The 18,373-nt window shown below is 49.8% G+C and overlaps 1 protein-coding gene across 12 annotated transcripts in view; it reads left to right on the top strand.

The window, feature by feature from the left end:
* The window catches only part of MSI2 (musashi RNA binding protein 2), a 376,280-nt gene that overhangs the window by 263,314 nt on the left and 94,593 nt on the right, over positions 1-18,373 (top strand). The window lies entirely within an intron of this gene.

The following is an 18,373-nucleotide window of genomic DNA, read 5'->3' as shown; positions in this document are numbered from 1 at the left end:
AACAGATAGCCACCACGCTAAGTCACTTGCCCTGTCCCCAAACCAGCCCTTCTGCCAGTTCTAAGCCACCAGCCCTGCCTAGAGCAAAGGCAGACCCTACTGGATTCTGTGTCTTTGTGGAGTTCCTGAGCCAAGGTTCTTGGTTTGGCTTGCATGTTTCAAGAGCACAGGCTCTTGGACGCAGTTTGAATTCGTACCCAGTCCACATTAGCACTGCAGACGGAACATGAACTACCATCCAGGGCAGACATGCACATCAGCAGAACTGCAGAATGGGTTGCTGTCTGCTCCACTGCCCTTGGAGGGAGAGTTTGGGCTAAAAGACACCCCCGTGAGGACAGCATTTGGGAAGTTAGAACTAAGGAAATAAGAAGGATGGTGGGGAAACATGGATGAGCCCCCTTTCCCTCCTCTCTTGCCCAGCGCCTCCTTATTTGATGACGAAGTGAATTCCCCCAACTCGCCTGTCCGGACCAGCTTCCCTGGGTATGGGCAGGAGTGGCTGGGAGATGGAGGCCCTTGGTGGAAGATGATGCATGCATAGCAGGGCAGTCTGGGTCCTGCGTCCCAAGGCTTGCATCGGCCCTGTCCACAGCCATGTGGACTCGTGCTAAATATGTGAAGTCCTGAGGGCTACCCACCAGGCAGGTCCCGGGCTGAGGGAACCTGTAGGGACTATGTGGGACCAGCTGTGCTGATGACAGCCTGAAGCCCAAAGGACCCTGTCCCGCTTCTGCTCCTCGGGGAGTGCCCTTGCTGCTTCTGCTTGGTTTACCCAAGGGCCAAGGCAGCTGGGCATCTGGGGGGAGTCTGGCTGCAGTGGCCCAGTGGTTGACACCTCCCCAGGCTGTCCCGAGTCCCTGCAAAAGCTTCATAAAGCAGGACCAGGGTCTCCGATCTGGGCAGGGTGCACCGTTTCAGTGTGACTCCTCCGCCACGGTTTGTGGGTGGGAAGTTGAGGAGGCAGGGTCATAAAATCAGTTCTGTCAAATGCCAAGTGGGTTTCCTGAGGGCCCCCAGCCATCTGGATTTGTGCTCTGAACATAGCATGTTAACTGGTTTTAAAGTAGAAACACATGTGATTCTGGAAGCCTAGAGATGGGGCAGTAGAGAAGATAGTTTAAAATTGCTGTTTGGTATCTCCTGGTACAGTAGCAAGCATGAGAAGCTATTACAGTACATGGAAGCGGTTCATTGTGTAATGACATCTTCATAACTTGCCAGCTGGCTTCTCAATAGTCTTTAGGGGGAAGTTCTTGGCTCTTTTTAAGTATTTTTGGGGGGATTGATGGGAGAGTGGGGAAACATCTTGTGTCTTGAGCACCAAAACAAACTAACTCCAGGGGTGGGAGAACTCACAGTGACCTGTGCCCCTTCATGGTACCCTGGGGTGGGGGGAGGACTGTGCCAGACTCTGTGGGGATTTATGGGGATTTACACAGTCTGCTTCATGGACTGTGTCCAAAACTCTCCTCTCTGGACTGCTTCCTCCGCGCCCTCCAAATCACCGTGTTTGGGGAGAGAGTGGCCAGGAAGGAAGAACTCTGGTATCAAACTGTCTGAGTTCAGAAATCCCAGCTTCTAACCACGTGCTGGCTGAACAGCCTTAGGCAAGTTACATAACCTCTCTGAGCCTCTGACTCTTCCTCTGCATAATGGGATAACAGTAACAATTGCCCCCTAGGGTTTTGAGAGGCATCCTTCAGACAATGCCTGTACAGTTCTCAGCAGACCTAGTCAGAGCTCAGTAAAAGAGGGGCTGACACCAGCTTAAGCAAACCTTGTGGTTTGTTTTTGATTACCTGATCTCTGACAAGTGGTGGGTGGTGGGGTTCTTTTTTGTGAGTACAAAATAGGAAGCAGGCCCATTTTACTCCAATGGAAGTGTGGTGGGAACAGAGATGTGAGAATGGGAAGTCCGCCTTTGCCCTTCTGGGCCACGCCGCTGTCCTGAGTGGGGACAGTGACTTTCCAGGGCCCGTCTACCTGATGCCTCAGATGGCAGTGAGGTCGGCGCCCCAGGGCACCTCCCTGCTGCCCCACAAGAGCCCTCTGTCCAGGCCAATCAGCATGTCTAGGGAGTCAAGTATGAAAGCCATTTCTTCTCCCACTGTCTGTGTTGAGTGGTGACACAGAGACCCCAGGACCCAGAAGAAACCACAGCCTTGAGATGGAGAGACAGCAACAGGGGTGGGGCTGGGAGCTCCAGAGAGGCCAGCAGGGCAGCAGGGGAAGCATTTGATGATCTTGAGCCTTTGCTGCAAACACTACACACACTGTCCCCTGGCTGATGGTGGTTCAACTGAGGATTTTTCAGCTTTATGAAGGTTCAAAAGCAATAGGCGTTCAGTAGAAATCTGACTTGGGGTCTTTTCCCAGGCTAGTGATATGCAGTCTGAGCCTCACTTGTGAGGCTGGGCATGGCAGCTCCCAGTCAGTCACACGACCACCAGGGTGAGCACCGGTCCCCTCACAACCACTCAGTACCAGACAGCTGTTCTGCCATTCACTCTCAGTTCAGTGTTCAATGAATTCCATGAGAGACTCAACACTTTATTGTAAAATAGGCTTTGTGTTAGATGCTTTTGCCCAACTGTCAGCTGCCGTGAGTGTTCTGAGCATGGTTGAGTTGGGCTCGGCTGTGATGTCAATAAGTTAGATGAATTCAATGCATTTTGGACTTAAAATGACGGGTTTATTGAGATGCAACGTCATCGTAAATTGAGGAAGATCTGTATATCTGCATCTGCCCTGCCTGTATCTCAGCCCCAGGCAGGCCCCAGGTCACCCACAGATCTCTGCTTCTGCTCACTAGTCTTGCTGTCGTCCATCCCCAACACATGTGCTTCTGTGAGTTGATTCTGGGAAATCCCTATGGAGTGTGCTTAAGGTAGGGGGTCAGAGTCTCTCCCACCTCCACCACCCAGCCTTCCATTCATCTTGGCTGCAAACAAGCAGTATGAGCTGTTTGCCCTATTGCTGCTCTTCTGTTCTACAGCTCCCTCTGGATAGGAGGGTATGCTGTGAGGGGGCAGGAAAGCAATGGTGACAGTGGGGGGTCAGGGGGAACAGAAGGGCAGAAAACAGCCTGGCCCTGGGGAGGTGGTAGCCTGTGTCACTGAGAGCAGTCTTCATTGCTCCTCACAAGGCAGTGTCCTGGTGTCCAGAGAGGGGTCAGCCTGCATGTTTAATTAGAACTTTAGAGGCCTGGACAGCACCCTCCTGACAGTGTCCCATTTTATAGATGCAGAAGCTAATGGCCAAAGAGTATTGGCTCATTCATTATTTGAACTTGCAGCTTTGAAGTCCAACAAGCCTTGATTCGAATTCTGATCCTTTCCACTTACCTTCTTCTTAAGCTATTTAACCTCTCTGAGCCTCAGTTTCCTCATCTGTAAAATGGGAATATCAGAATACTTCCCCAAATATTGATTGCTACAGATTAAATGAGGAGCCATATATAAAAAGCCTGACATATAGGAGTGTCTGACAAATGGCTGCAGTTGTCTTCCATCCATCCACCATCCAGTGGACAGTGAATCAAGCCTCTATAGTGTTCCAAGTGCTGTGACATCCCAAGACATTCAGAAATGGATCCAGGAGTTTATGCGGTCCACTGATGCCTCTGAGGTCACATCCCCAGGATTGTAGATTTCCCTTTTCCCAGGTGCTTTGTGCCTAGAGGGAGCATTCTTGCATCGGCAGATAGGTCTCACTTGCTGGTCCCAAGCCAGCCCACGCTGGACCCTGGCCTAGGGGATGTCATACATCCTCACTGGCTTTGCCTGTGGCCTGGGACCAGAGATCTCTCTCTTCTAGGTGAGTGGAAGCACAGAGCTGGTGATGCTGTCCTTCCTTAGATCTGTGCTGTCACAGCAGATGCCAGCTTTCCAGTAGAACACCTTGCTGCAAATGTTGGTCAGCTTTCCAAAGGGTGTCTTTTAAAAAATATCGAGGAAAAAATATATACTTGTTCTTACTCACCAACATAAAGAGATGCCGTCACTTCAGACACTGATAGGCAAACTGGTAGCTAACAAATGGAAAGTTCTTTTCCTTTCAGCCCTTCATTTGGGGACCATTTACACTGTGCTGGGTACTCGACAGTCATTACCTGGTGAGGATTCCCCGCAGCCCTGTGAGACACGCTCCCCACCTTTTTTTTTTAACGGATGGCAAAAACTAAAAGCAGTAAGGCCCCTTGCCCATGATCCCAGGCCAGTCAACCAGGAGGCTAGCCGGTGAGCTCAGGGCTCCTGAAGCCCACTCTCCTCCCTCTGTACCATCCTGCTTTCCATAAATAGTGTAAACCGAATAAAGCCCAGCCCCCAGTCAGATCATCTCCAGGCCTTCCTAATGCAGACTGTGTGTGGTCTTCCAGGATTTAATGTATCAATAACAGCCACATCAGTGGGATACACACATACACATGCATGTCTCTCTGTGCAGATGTCCCATCCCCACAATGGAGGTTTTGTGTTTTCCTTTCGTTGCCCCCCCCGGCCTGCCACCCTCCCCAGGGATGCTGTGGTTAAGGAGTTTACAAAGATCCCATTGTTTGACCTGGAACACCCTCTACTGAACAGCCCACCTGAGTCACAATGGGCCTGGGCGGCGCCTCTGATGGGTGTCACACTGCCCAAGCCCAGCCTGAAGAATAAGACATCCTTTATGGCCAGGTCCCCTGAGCATACTTCTCACTGTATAGCTGACACATTGTGCTCAAGGCACAAAGCCCCCACCTCCCAGCTGCCACCCTCCCCACCTGTGTTAATGGCCAGCTGTGTGCTCGGATCTCTTGCTGGAATGGGGCGTGGGTGCCTGGGTTTGAGCACAGCAGTAACTAAGAATTGCCTGGGAACTAGTGTATCTGTGGGCAGCGGCCAGGGTCAGCCCAGCAAGGTCGTCTGTGCCAGGCAGTACGTGACTCCTCTGGTCTTGTCCGTTGGCTGGTCAGGGCTCGGCTTGCCTCCTTTGCCCCTGTGCCCTCCGATGCCTTGTTTTGAATGTGATGGCTGGATGTGTGTCTTTTCACTGCTTGGAAGGTGTTTCTGTGCCTCTGGAGGTCCAAATGAGGTGGCCTGGGAACCGCCAGAGAGTCATATGGGGGTAGAGAGTGTGGTCCTCACCTCAAGAACTAGGAGTCTCATTAAATATGTGGTTATTGCTCAATTTCATTGCTCATCAATAAATGGTGCAAGCACATAGGTACTGAGTAATGCACCCCTGCCACACCCCCTTGCCTACTCACCAGCACTTATATGCAGCCTTCTGTTTGTTGAGCACATATCTCCTGGTGCCCATCACGGTTCTGCAGGTTGTTAGTTCCCATCCCCCATGTGTGTCTTGTTTCACCAACTTCATTAACTACATCCATTCACAGAGCATCTGAAGTGCCTCACATAGGTAGCTTACCTACTTTATCTTCAGAGTTCCTCTTCAATTTAGGAGGAAACTGAGAGCCAAAGAAGTGGTTACTTGCCAAAGACCACATGATAAGCATCCACGTGGGTCTGACTCTGGAGCCAGGGCAGTGCCACCCTGCTCTACACCTTAGGATTTTTTTTTTGTAGGATCACAGTGCCTGGTGCTGCACCTGGATAGCATTTCTGGAGAAAGAAGAGAGATCGTGGTGGATTTCCCGTTTTTTGTCCAATAAGGCCTGAATGTTTTGGCATGGCATTCAAGGCTTCTCGTAGTTCTGGGCAGTCTTCCCTACCTCACCTAGCACCACTCCCTGGTTCTCGAGCAACTTTGAACTTGCCCTGATCTTAGAATGTACCTCTCTGCCTCTTTGGTGCCTGGAAGCCTCATCTCCCATGCAGGATCCCACTGGGATGGACCAATGGACACATGCCACCACCTGCCTGGGAGCCTTCCTACAGCCTTGGCTGTTTTGTGCTGGGATGTTTGCCTGTCACTCTCCTGCTAAAGGCAGGGCTCTCTGAAGACAGGGATGTGTTTACACCCCCAGAGCTAGCATCGTGCCTGGCACATGGTCCAGGCTCAGCAGACGGTTACTGATTGCATTCGTTGGAGCAGCTTTGGGGAGCAGCTGATGTTATATCCAGCGAGCCTTCAAAAGTGGAGGAGGGGGAGGCGTTTCAGGCAGCTGTCCCCCCCTTGCCGCTCTCCTCTCTCTCAGGCTCCCTGGGTTTGGTGAAAATTAGCTGTAGTCATGAGACACCTCTGTTGCCTCCTAAATAACATCTGTTTACTTTCCCGCGGAGAGTAGCAAGTTATGATGAGTGAATAGAAGTGAAAACCCCTTTCCTTCTTTCAACTGCCTGCGTGTTGCTGGGGCACTTGGGCAGACCCCCAAAGACATCCTCGCAGACTAGAGAAATTGAAGCTGTAACATCAGCAGATAGCGTTTGTCGTAGTGCAGCCTTTGGGGTTTTCTCCTCTTTTGGAGAAGTTGAGAAGGGGCACAGAGGACCTTTAGACCCAGAGCTTGCATACGGCTCGGTCTTTAAAGGGTGAGCTCCTGTTCCTAGGGATCAAGACCCATCTTCACTGTGGAAACTAAGACGGCAGAGTAATGCATACTTGAGGCTTCGTGTAAGTTAATTTCTTTTGGCTCGGCCCCAGATAGCTTGATTAAATGGGCTGTGAAGTGCTGAGATATCGTGATAATGTACGTTTTACATTTGATTATATAGTCAATTATGTTGCTCCTAATAAAATTTAAAATAAGCTGAAAAGGCCATGAGAGGGCTGTATGTATATCAAAAGGAGATGGTCTCCAGGTGGGCCTAAGGAAGCCCAGGTCACCATGAGTTGGGTGTCAGTGTCTAGGGTGACTGGCACGGAGTCTCTGGTGTCTAACTAAGCAAAAGACACCATCCTTTACTCTGCCTGTGTTTTCAGAGGGCAGGGACACACTGAAAATGTAGCACAGCATTGCTGTCCGAGAGGAAAATGGTTTTATTCACTTAGTAATTGAGGAAGTGAGGATTTGGCCCTGCTCTTGAAGCATAGGGCAGAGGTGAGAAAAGAACTCAGCAGAGCCAGGCTTGTCCCTGAGGTTGCCACCAATGGCTTGGGGCCCCCCCGTCGGTTTATGAAACAATGAAAGGAAAGGTGTTCAGTGGCACACCAAGGGCTTCGTACAGCCAATTAGGGGAGTCGCTGAGTGGCTTTCTCGCCTGCCTTGGCAGCAGGCGTGCCCCACCGGGGACGTGGCAGCATTTAATAGGAGGGGCATGCTCAGACCCATTCTTCCAGGGAGCATCGGAGTCAGACCCAAGGATTCTTCCCGTCAGTGCCCCGGAGGGAGATGTTTCTCCTGGGACACTTACATGTAGCAGGGAGCTCCGGAGGCTTAGGGGACAAATGCTCATTCTAATAAATGGACGGAAGGGTCTGTTCAAAACAATCCATTCTGTCCTGCCGACAAGCTGCTGTAGCATTTTTGTTTCCGTTTAGAACACTGCTATCAACCAGTTGGAATATAGGCCCGGAGGATCGCAGGGAGTAATCTAATTAGTATGAAGTCAATTCAGTCGCTCCTTTTGTATCTCGTGATTAAATAAGTGGGGAAAATGGCTTGAAAATTAGGTGCTAGAACGACCCAATTACATTTCTGTAGCTTTTTGTATTCAATTTCATAAACAATTTTGCTCTTCGCTGGTTAATCAGTGAATGCCTTTTTCCAGTTTGAAAAGCACTTTTGAAATTATAATGCAATTAAATTGTGTGTGGATGTTCTGGCATAGCGAGTGTGAAAGCCGGGGGCTTGGCAGGCTGCCGTGTTGTACCTTGACTGTAATGAGTCCCCAGGCTGGCAGCTTGCGAGTGTCATTCATAATATTGTCCATGCTGGGTTACTGTAAAGTGCAGCTGCCTTAACCGGCAGTTAACCAGCGACCGCCAGTCCCCTCTCCCAGGCGGGGCATGCATGCCTCATGCGACAGGGCTGTGGCATGGAGATGCCAGGATTTCAGGGCTCCCCTCGAAGCTTGCCAAGGCATTGGGTGGTCAAGTACCTTCCTATGTGATCCCCAGTCTTCGCTGTTAACAGTGACAGTAGGCAGTAGGAGGTGAAGCACTTTGCTGTGGGCCCAACATTACAACATATATCTTTACTGAAACCTTGCAGTAACCCTGTAAGAGAAATATTGTTGTCCCAGTTTCACAGATAAAGATGCTGAGGCACACAATTCAATAGCTTCCTGTAAGTGGTAACTGAGAATGGGACCAGGATTTATCTAAGCCCAAAACCTGTGAATCTTTTGAAGTTTCTGTGCCTGGAAGACCAACTGGAATAAAGGCAGGAATCTGGATGGGAGGTGGGTGCAGGAGGGTGGTGTGAGGTCCCTGCTTGCATGAGGGAGGGGACCAGGAGTCCTCTGTATTCTGGGAGGATGCCCATGAGTTCCCACAGGGATGCTGTATGGGAAGGAGTGAGCTTTCGATTTCTTCCCCCTGAATCATTATTTAATCACATTCCTACTCCTCTGGCCTTTTGGGAAAAAGTCGGGATGAGCTATAACATGAGTACAGGATACGTGAAAGTGACCCAAGATTGGGATGATCCAGTGGGTAGTCATAAGGACCTTCCCAGCCCCCAGATCTTGTCCACATCGGTAGTGAAGACTCCCTTGCCTTTGGTGACCTAAGATATGAAGCCAGTAGAAGGCAGGTTCCCAAGGGCCTCCCAGCAGGGGGTTGTTAAACAGTTCTGATTCTAGGACTTTAGGCTTTTAATGGCTCCACTCCTAACAGTTAACACCTAGCTGCAGCCTCCACTCTTCCTCTTCCCCGTGGATTCTTTTTCCTGATGGAGGCCTTTGAACTAAACCTGGTTTACTGAAAATGAGTGATATTAACCTCCTTGAGGGTCCTTCTCAGCACATTCCTTCATGTTAAACTTGACATAGATTTTCAACCAAAAGGGAGTATCTGTGGCCTGGTTATTGTAATGCCTGCTGAGTAGGGATGACAAGCTTTGCACTGCGGCCGGCCTCCCAGAGGCTGCAGAGCTGTGATGGTGTTTATTGGTGAGAGAAAGGTGGGGAGCTAGAAATGAGCACACCTGGGCCTGGCTGGTGATGAAGGTGGAAGGGGGGCAGAGGGTGATATTTACTGAGTTGTTTTTGGACTAGGGAAAACTATTTCATGCTGCAGCCTCTTTTTAAAAGAACTTCGGCCACATGCCTGGGAGATCTTGGGTCAGGTGCAACACCTGTTTTGCAGTAAAGCTCAGCAAAGCCAGGAATGGGGAGGTGAATGGGCTGGGACAGTGGATTAGAGAGAGGAGGAAGATAGGGCTCCTGGGACTGAGCTTCGATTTTGCTGGGAAAGCTGCTCATAACTGTTAGCATGTGCCTCTAATCATCTACTTGCCAGATGTTCCCGGAGTGGGAACTGGAGGGGCCTTGCCTGAGAGTTCCCTAATGGGAAACAAGGAGCGTGGAGTTGGAAATGGGCCCCCGTTTGCATGCCAGGTGTTTGCTCCTTCCTAGAACATCTGGAGGGACGGTGATAAAGAGGTATCTCTGCCCCAGCCTGGAGTCTTGCAGTCAACTGTCTTGCCGGTGGATCCTCTACAAGCTGGACATTTTATGGCTACAAGAGGAGCCATGAACATCTTCTGAAATGATCCCTCCTTATCCTGATCCATCTCAGGGTTTGAGCTTCCGGGACAGCCTGAGGCTCCAAAGCAGGACATCTCCTATGCCTAGGCTGATAAGATGCTGATTTCTGGAGAGATGCAGGTTTTTCAAGATGCTTAGAGGAAGAAGCAAGAGAAAATGAAGGGTAGGAAAAGAAAGAATCAGCTCCTGACCTAATTTCTGGTCCAAAATGAAAAGATTCAAGATGCCTTTTAAGGTGGCAGCTATCCTAAACCAAAAAGCCTTGTGGAACCTCTGCAGGATCTCACAGAGAATTCATGAACAAACAACCCATCCTGCCAGCCTTCATTCAGGGCCTTCTGGGTTTGTCTGCCCCATGAAACCAAGGTGATCCTCCTAGCAGAGGCAACCACGTCACCCAATTGATAAAGAATCCTGGGGTGTGCAGTACAGGGTCCCAAGATGGCAGTGCAAGAAGCCAGTCCCTGCATTCCTGGGTGTATATGCCATCGGCCAGACTAACTGGCCAACCTCTGGTTGCCCAGCTCCCTCTCAGGAGCCATGAGGGAAGGGCTGCCTTGAGAGCTGGGGGAGGTCTTCAGTCTAGAACCAAGCCACCTGCTGACACATGCTCAGGAGAACACTTACAAAGCAAACTGAAAGGAAATTATGGGACGTTCATGTGATGGATTATTACATGTCCATTAAAGTGATGTTTACGGGAGTTTTAAATGAAACGACATGTGTAAGTGCTGATGACATAATATTGCATAAAAAAAGCTATAAAATGTATATATGCGATGAATCATGTTAGAATTGGAGTCAGCTGGGGAGCTCTTAGAGCATCCCATTTCCCAGGCCCCACCTCAGACCGAGTTAATCAGGGTTTCAGGTGATGGGGTGTGCTTCTCGGGCTGAGAGTTACTGCAGTAAAGAAATACGCGTGGATGGAGAGATATTTTCCAAACTGTTACCAGTGGTTTCCTCTGGTGGAAGAGTTATAGGTGGGCTCTCAGTCTGTGCCTTAATCACTCCTGAGTTTTCCAAGGTTTTGTGGGCAGCGTGGGAACCATGACTAGAGTGGGAGCCCCGCCAGCCGGGAGAAGCGGATAGTGCTGGAGACTTGAGCCGGGTTCCTCTCTGCAGTGCCTTCCCCTCTTCTCATCCCTGGTCCTCGAGAGTCTGTCGATTTGGGTTTATATTTTCATGCTCTCAGTGATGAGGCCATAACGTCTGTTTAGAATGTTTATCAGAGAAACAACTCACTTGAGACAAAGGGGGAAAGCCAGCATAGTCCCCACACTGCCTTTACCTGGGTGTGTCCGGGCCACCGGAGTCGGACAGCTTGGGATTGCAAGCTCTCTGTAAGACGCGGGGTGGTTGCCTGGCTTAGCTCTCCTCCCTGGAACTTCTGGGAGCAGGACCCGCAGAGTACCAGCCTGGGACAGGTGGTTGGGGCAATTACAGCCTCTCCACTGCAGATGAGGGGGGAGTGTGAGCCACAGGGTGGGGTCAGGGCCTTCCACCTGCTGTGGCTGCTGGCTTGTCCGCCCTCTTGCTCATGAAGACCAGGCAGGGCTGCCTCATTGATGTATTGGGTCTTGCTCAGAGCTTTTGAGCAGGAGGACAGGATGTTGAGCAGCGTTTCATCTCTGGAGCAATGGCGGCCCTAACTAGGAATGGAGCTTTGGCACAGTCCTGACATCATCTCATCATTTAGCTCCAAGGACCCAGCGGCAGGGAGCGCGCCACTAACCTCTTACTGCCTGTTGCTGTTGAGGAGGGGCAGGCCGCCCCCGTGAGGGAGGAATCAATCAGCACGAGCTTTGTGGCTTGTTAAAGTCTTCTCCCTGGTATCACAAGCTGAGCTGCCTGACTGCCGCACTGTGAGAGGAGAGGACACGGGGAAAGAGAGAGGTCCCGCTCTGAGGGGACGCTGGCAGCCTACATGTCCAGGACCAACCCCTGGTGGCTTACCTCGCCTTTACCTCCTATGCCCGCACATGCTGGCTCTCTGGCTAGAGGCAAGCCTAGCAACGCCTCTTCTTCTTGTCATTTGATGCCAGGGCCAAGGGTTACCTCATCTATGCCTCAGTTTCCTCTTGGGTTCAGATAGGGATAATGATCCCCTTTGAGGTAGCCCATTGGGTGATTGTGAGGATAAAGTGAAATAACCTATGGAATGGCTTTGAAAAGACAGTGGTAAAATGACAGTAGTTAACAATAATGACACATCGAGAATAAATCCAGACACTTGTTTGTTTTTTTCTTTCTGCTTCCAGCTAGGCCAGTGAGTGAGTGGCTTCCACCAAATGGAGAAGTCATAGCCTTCTACAGCTGACTGTGTACCCATAGCCCCCCGAAATCAGGAGCGGGTCCAAACCCCTCACTCTGCAAGTGCCCGTTTTCCCCTGTACCATTTCAACCTATCCACAGCTGCCCTTGTTTTACAAATCCTCAAAGAAGGGTGCTGTATAATTAGGGCAACTGATTGTTCCTTTCTGCTGTGCTGGGTGTGGTGGGGGAACTGGAAAGCGGATCAGCAGTTCCAAAGAGTAAATCACTGGATTATAGCCAGTTGAGAGCAGGTGACCCTAACAGGTGTGTGCAGCACAATCGGACCGTCAGGTCTGAGCTTGCTGGGAAGCAGTAAAGGATTTGTCATCACTGAGGAGCAATGTCACAGGTTCAGATAAGGATTCAGAGGTTTAATCAGTGAATCTATTTAGGTCCTAGTGAATCTTAACTGTGAGAATTATTTTGAGCTTTACTTTGTTCCGGAAATGTTTGGTTTGCTAAGCAAGATGGTATTTGGCACCCAGCAACCTGGAAAAGAGTGAGGACTTGCCACAGAAGCCTCCAGGATTAGAGGAATTTGCAGAGCTCTGGTGCCCAGGGCAGTCTACCAGCAGTTTTTATGGGGCACAGTCTCAGAACTCTAGTTTCTGCCTTTTAAAAGACCAGTCTGTTTACCATTTTCCTTAAGAAAATCTGTCATGAATGAGAGTCATTCTGTGCTTGCTTATCTCTGCCCGTTTTTTTACCTTGAGGCATGGCTGATTCAGCCTCAGGGCCCTCCTGGCACCTCAGTGGCTGCTGCACTCATGCTGACCTGACCGAATCAGAGGAGGCTAGCGCTTTGGAGGGACTGCCGTACCTTCTGTGTAAGGAGCCCTCCTTGCCCCAGAGCTGGGGTTTCTGCCATGGAGACTGCCGCCCTCTGTAAGCCAGGATGGCGCCACAGCAGGTGCTGCTCCCCACCACTGATTTAGAGGAGTCTGGGCTTAGGTTTCTGTTGTAAACTATTTTTAACGAAGCTGAGCAGAGACCTGGCCAAGGTGGCTGTAACTTATGGGCATTAGGTGACCTGAACTATGATAACGGGAGGTGTTCTCACTGGAATTGCCAGGCAGTGTGGACATGCACAGCAACTTGGCCCAAGGATCCCATCTGGGCACACTGACCTGAGCAGGGCTTGGGTGGGGGCTTCTCCTACTAGGCCCCAGTTGCACACATCCTGTGGAAAGGTGAGGGCAGCCTTCTGGGGTGCCTCTGTGCTGGCCTCTACTGTATTACCTATGACTGCTTGCAAGTGTCTTCTCACCGTTCAGCATTGGTTATTCATTATTGTAAATATACTGCTTACATTTATAGTTCACAGATACACTGCCCCTTACAATAACCTCTTGAAGCAATAATAGTATTATGAATACCATTATTATAACCAGCGACTTCTGCTTATTGATCCCTGGGTATCTGTCATGCTCTGTGCAAAGTATTCTATGTCATCTCATTAATAAGATGGTAGGGAGGATGTTACTGGGATTTCCATTGCTCAGGTTCATTCATTCATTTGATGTATTTTTATCAAGCCAAGTTCTAAGCACAGGGAATTCGGCAGTGAATAGTACAGACTGAAATCTCATGCCTCAGTAAGGAAGCTGAGTCTCTAGAGGTCACGTGAGCTGCTCAGGGTGGGTGATGCAGCCCATGAGGGTGGGGATGGAGATCAATCACCCATCACTGAAGACCCTCTGAGCACCCCAGACCACCACACTTGTCAGCAAGGGTAACTGATCAGCCACTTGGCTCCACGGTGTGACAGCTTATCCAGGGCTCTGTTGGCACTAAACCTTCCATTTATTCTGGTTGCCCTTCCAGGGGCCGATGAAGAAGAAAGCCCAGGCTTTAGGGACAGACGGACCCAGGCTTGCATCCCAGCTCAGCTACTCATGGAGAGGCTATGCAAGTGACTTGACTTTGCTGAGCATCAGATTCTTCATTGTCAATGTAGGGTAATATTACCTGCTCTGAGGGTGAGCTGGAAGGATTAGAGATAATGTATATGAAAAGGTGGAGTCAGCTATGCTGAATAAGTGGTGGTGGTTATGGTGATCTTGACAATGACCCAATAAAAAGAAGCAGACATATAGGAAAGGAACTCACTCATCTTGGAGGAGAAACATCAGGAGGAATCATTGCCCCTGCCTGGATGGTGTCTAGGGTCTCTTTGCCCCAGGTAGGGACGTGACTCTCCAGCCCCTGCCCATCTGCCTCCCCAGCACTCATCGTTCAGCCGGGCCCAGCAGTGCTGCTCGTCCTTGCAGAGGGCGAATGGCCAAGGTGTTCCTTAACTTCCAGCATTTCCAGAGGCCTCTGCCACTGCCGGCTTTTTTCCTCATCACAACTGGTTATGTCCTTTTACAAGCAGACCCGTTATACCTTCTGGCTGGCAGAAAACCAGAAGTGAAGAACCAGAAGGCAGAGCCCTCATGCACATGCAGCACCATCATGGAGCAGGACCATCCTCTAGAGAGATGGGGGCGGGGTGGCTCTGGGCTGGGGCTGGGCAGAGAAGCCAGTCCAGGGACCAGCCCACAGGTCCCAGGTGAAGAGCGCCGACCTGGGTCCTCTTTCCTGTCCTTGAGCCTCCCGTAGCCATCCCAGCCTGTCCAGAAGGTTGCCTTCCTGGAAGGAAAGGCTGGATATAGTGTGCAGGGCGCAGCGTTCTAGGTGTGGCAGTAACAGGTGACACTGGGTGGGGTGAGAGTGTCTCTGAGCATGAGTCCTGTTCCAGCTCCAGCCTTTTGTCTTCTCCCAAGTACAGTGGAGCTTCTGGTTTGTCAGTCGTGGGGATAAGCAGCCCTCCCAGCCTTCAAAGAGACAGAAATGAAAGTCCCAGCAAAAGTAGATTCCTGCCCTAGTTGGTGCCGTCCCCTCCATGGCAACTCATCCATGGGGTCACTGATGGGGAGATGCCTCCGGGGATTGGCCTGGCTTATGGTTTCTGAGGCACTGTTTGCCCCAGGTACCCAAACATCCCGTCCTGTTGGTTGAAGCAGCATAACCAGACTTGACTTGGCTCGGGTGGTGGTTCACCAGGAACAGAGTGTACTTTGTGTCTCCAGTTCCTCCTTTCAGTGCACAGCTTTGGAAGAAAAGAGGTTCCTTTTCTTTCCTTAAAATTTGGTCTGGTACTAACTGCATCTGGCCATAACTGATTGGTCTTTGAAAAAAGGAATCATTTGTATTCAGAGAGAGACAGGCTGCTCTACTGGAAGGCCATTCCCCCAAAGCCATTCACTCCTGTAGGAATTATTTGCTAAGCACCTACTATGTGCTGGGCACTAATCAAGGGGATGGGGATATCATGGTGAACAGAGCCAACAGCAGTCCTGAAACTCACCCTTCGCAACTCCATTCTTTGCATACTAGCTATGGGGGTGATGCATTGTGTGATTCTCTCAACCTTGAAGGCGGAGGCTGAATCGTTCTTCACTGTATCCTAAAGGCTCAGCCAAGGTTATTCCATATAGTAGGTCCCAATTATTATTTATTATAGGAATAATTATTTTCTAAGATTCTAAAATGTGCATTACTTTTATAATCAGAAGATGACAATTGAAGTTCATGGTCTAAAGACAGGAAAACAAATGAGGGCTGGGTTGGGAGAGATTTTGACAGTGGTTTCTAGGAAGCCCTGTGTTGTGGTCGATCCTTCGAGGCAACAGGATGATGGAGCTGCTAAGGAAATTGTGAGAGACTGCACAGAGAAGGTCCCAGCCCCACGTCTAGTCCTCTGCAGTGTTCTCCAGATGGAATACTGTGCTCCATTCCAGGAATCCTATTCTAGAAGGGATGCTGACAAGGTAGGCTATATCAGAGGAGGGCAGATGGGCACTGAAACAGAGTGATGGGAGAAATCTAGGAGGAAGCAGAGGAGACGAGATTAAGGAGACACAAGCTGGCTATGTGAGATCTTGAAGGACTGCCGGGGTGAGGCCAGTTCCCTGTCTAGAGATGGCCATGTTTGAAGTTACCTTAGGATGAAGAAGAACTTAGCAATGCCTCAAGATGCCCAACTCGTTAAGAAGCCATCTTCATGAAGGGGCAGGGGTGATGTCCTCAAGAAGCACTCAAACAGAAAATAAATGGAATTGACAGGGCAAGATGGGACTAGGGTCCAGTATGCTCAATGGCCACTTTTCCAGGTCACAAGTGTGTCTTGCCAAATTATGAAATGGCCCAAACCAGCTCACTTCCAGATCCATGGTGACCAGCCAGGAATATTTCAGGAGGATTCTTTATGACAGTATGTCTTTAAGCCCTTGCCTGTCTAGTAGATATTGGTTTAGTGACCAGTTATTTACTACCATACTTGATAACGTGCTAGACAAGGGACAGGATGAAACAAAAACAAAAAAAATAGCCCAAATCCTTTGAGAGAGGAGGAGGAACTCCTACCTGCTAAAGATGATTAAGAAATAAAGAGAGAACCTTTCTCAGAGAAGTGATGTAAGCCCAAAGGGAAAATAGGTTTTTATTTATGAAAGAGAGTTATAGCTTAAGCTGTTTGGGAGCACAGCAACAACATGGAGTAAGATGCCTCTTAATTCATTTGGCCTCTTGCAAGGTGGCTAAATAAGTGTTCCTGCACCTTCTGATTTCAGCCCCTTCTTTGGCCAGTACTGGGAGTGTTGCTTCTGTTCACAGCAGGTCACTGGTACTCCAGAGGCGTTGTCGATGGTCACATCTCCTTCCTTGCCCTCTGCCACTCCCAGCAAAGCTTTGGAAAAATAGCCGCGTGTTCAGTGAAGTGAACGCCTGGCTTTCCTTCCTCCCCCCATCACACCTTCCTCTTGTTGAGGAATCCTATTATCCAGAAGAATGATTGTAAGGCTCCAGGCTCTCTGCAGCCAAGCTGTGGGCTGTTCTTCCCTCCTTCACTGCCACCCCTGTCCCCTTGTCTATCTGCAGGGCGAGGACGAATATCTATACATTCAAGCTTTAAGGATCTATAAATCTGAGTTGATTCTCTGCTGGTGACAGCCCAAGCTCTTTCCGACTACATCTGACATGATCTAATGGGTTTACAGTTGTTTTGAGTGCTTCTCCGAAGCAAATGAAAGAAGGCCCTGAGTTAGGGGATGCGTGAAATGGCATTATTTGTTCCAGGCACTCTCGCAAAGCTGGAGGATCATCTTCGGATTACCCGCCCTTTGCTTCAGCCACCATAGGATGAGGGGGCTCTGCCGTGCCGGCCTTTCTGCTCTAGAAGTGCCAGGCTGCTGGGGGTAGGAATCAGCCCCAGCTGTGTTCATTTTGCCCGGAACCTTGGGGCTAATCTAATTGGGAACAGAAGGGATGCCCAGGGGATGAGAAGAGGAGGAGGGAGAAGGGGAGGGTCTCAGCAAGGTAGAGGAATGACAAATATTTGCTTGTAGCAAAACAAGAGTAGGAACAAGAGCAGTGGCCACTGCGTGCTTTGGGGTGTTTGTGCTTCCAGCTCTTGGGGGCCCACAGCATGGGCAGTTGGCTGTGATTAGTTGCCCTGCTCCTTGGCACAAGACCAATCCCTCTTTTCAGTATTAAGTTTCATAAGCGTGGAACAATAACAAATCATTATAAACTTTCTGGGAATGGTAGGTGGGTGGTGGTAGGGATTTTTTCCTTCTCTTCAATAAATCCATCCTTTCAGCTCAGGTACATTTTCCCCGTTGTAAATAGAGAATGGCAAGGGGCGGATTGTGTCTCAGAAACTTGCCGTATTGTTAATCTGTTATTAGGCAAAAGTCTTAACACCAGGCTGGGTGCTCAGAGGCCTCATTGTGAGCTTGGGATGGAATTATGCTTCATGAATAAAAACCGCTGTCAACATGCATTGGTTTCAAAACATTAGAGCATATGGTGTGTGATTATCTGTATTGTCAAGTGCAATAAAGTGAATTTGGATATAATAAAGAATGTAATATTTTAGAAATTTGGTAATAAACTAAGGAAGGGATGACAGCTGAGGCCCTTTAAGGCCCCAGACACAAATAAATTGAAGTTGCTGGTCTCTCAGCCAAGCAGCAGACTGGCCGGAACATGGTTCTCCGTGTGCTGTGATTTTCAAGGTGGGGACAGCTCTGCTGTCTCTTGATTGCTTTCTCTGGAGAACACAGAGGCTCTGGGTCTTGGCTTTGGTGATGGGAAGACATGGGGGCCCCTCGAGACACATGCCTGCCTTCCTACCTGCCCCTAAGCAGTGGAAGTACCAGAGGTTAGGCCAAGCCATCCTGAGGACCCTTGTCCCCTAGAGGAGTCACCTCTCAGCAGTCTCAAGCTCTCTTTGTCCCCATTTAGTAAATGGGGACGGTGATGCTCACAACACAATTCTTAACAGCCTCCCCTTGAAGGCAGTCATTTTTTGGAGCCCACATCCTATGGGGTGAAGCTGTTAAGTCAATCTGCTGAGTCAAGATGAGTAAGAAAGCCAGACCTCCAGAGGGGCTCAGCGTCCGAATAGGGCTAAG

The sequence above is a fragment of the Manis pentadactyla genome, chromosome 4, assembly GCF_030020395.1.
Source record: "Manis pentadactyla isolate mManPen7 chromosome 4, mManPen7.hap1, whole genome shotgun sequence".
Lineage (NCBI taxonomy): Eukaryota > Metazoa > Chordata > Mammalia > Pholidota > Manidae > Manis > Manis pentadactyla.
This window is presented reverse-complemented; position numbering and strand designations above follow the sequence as displayed.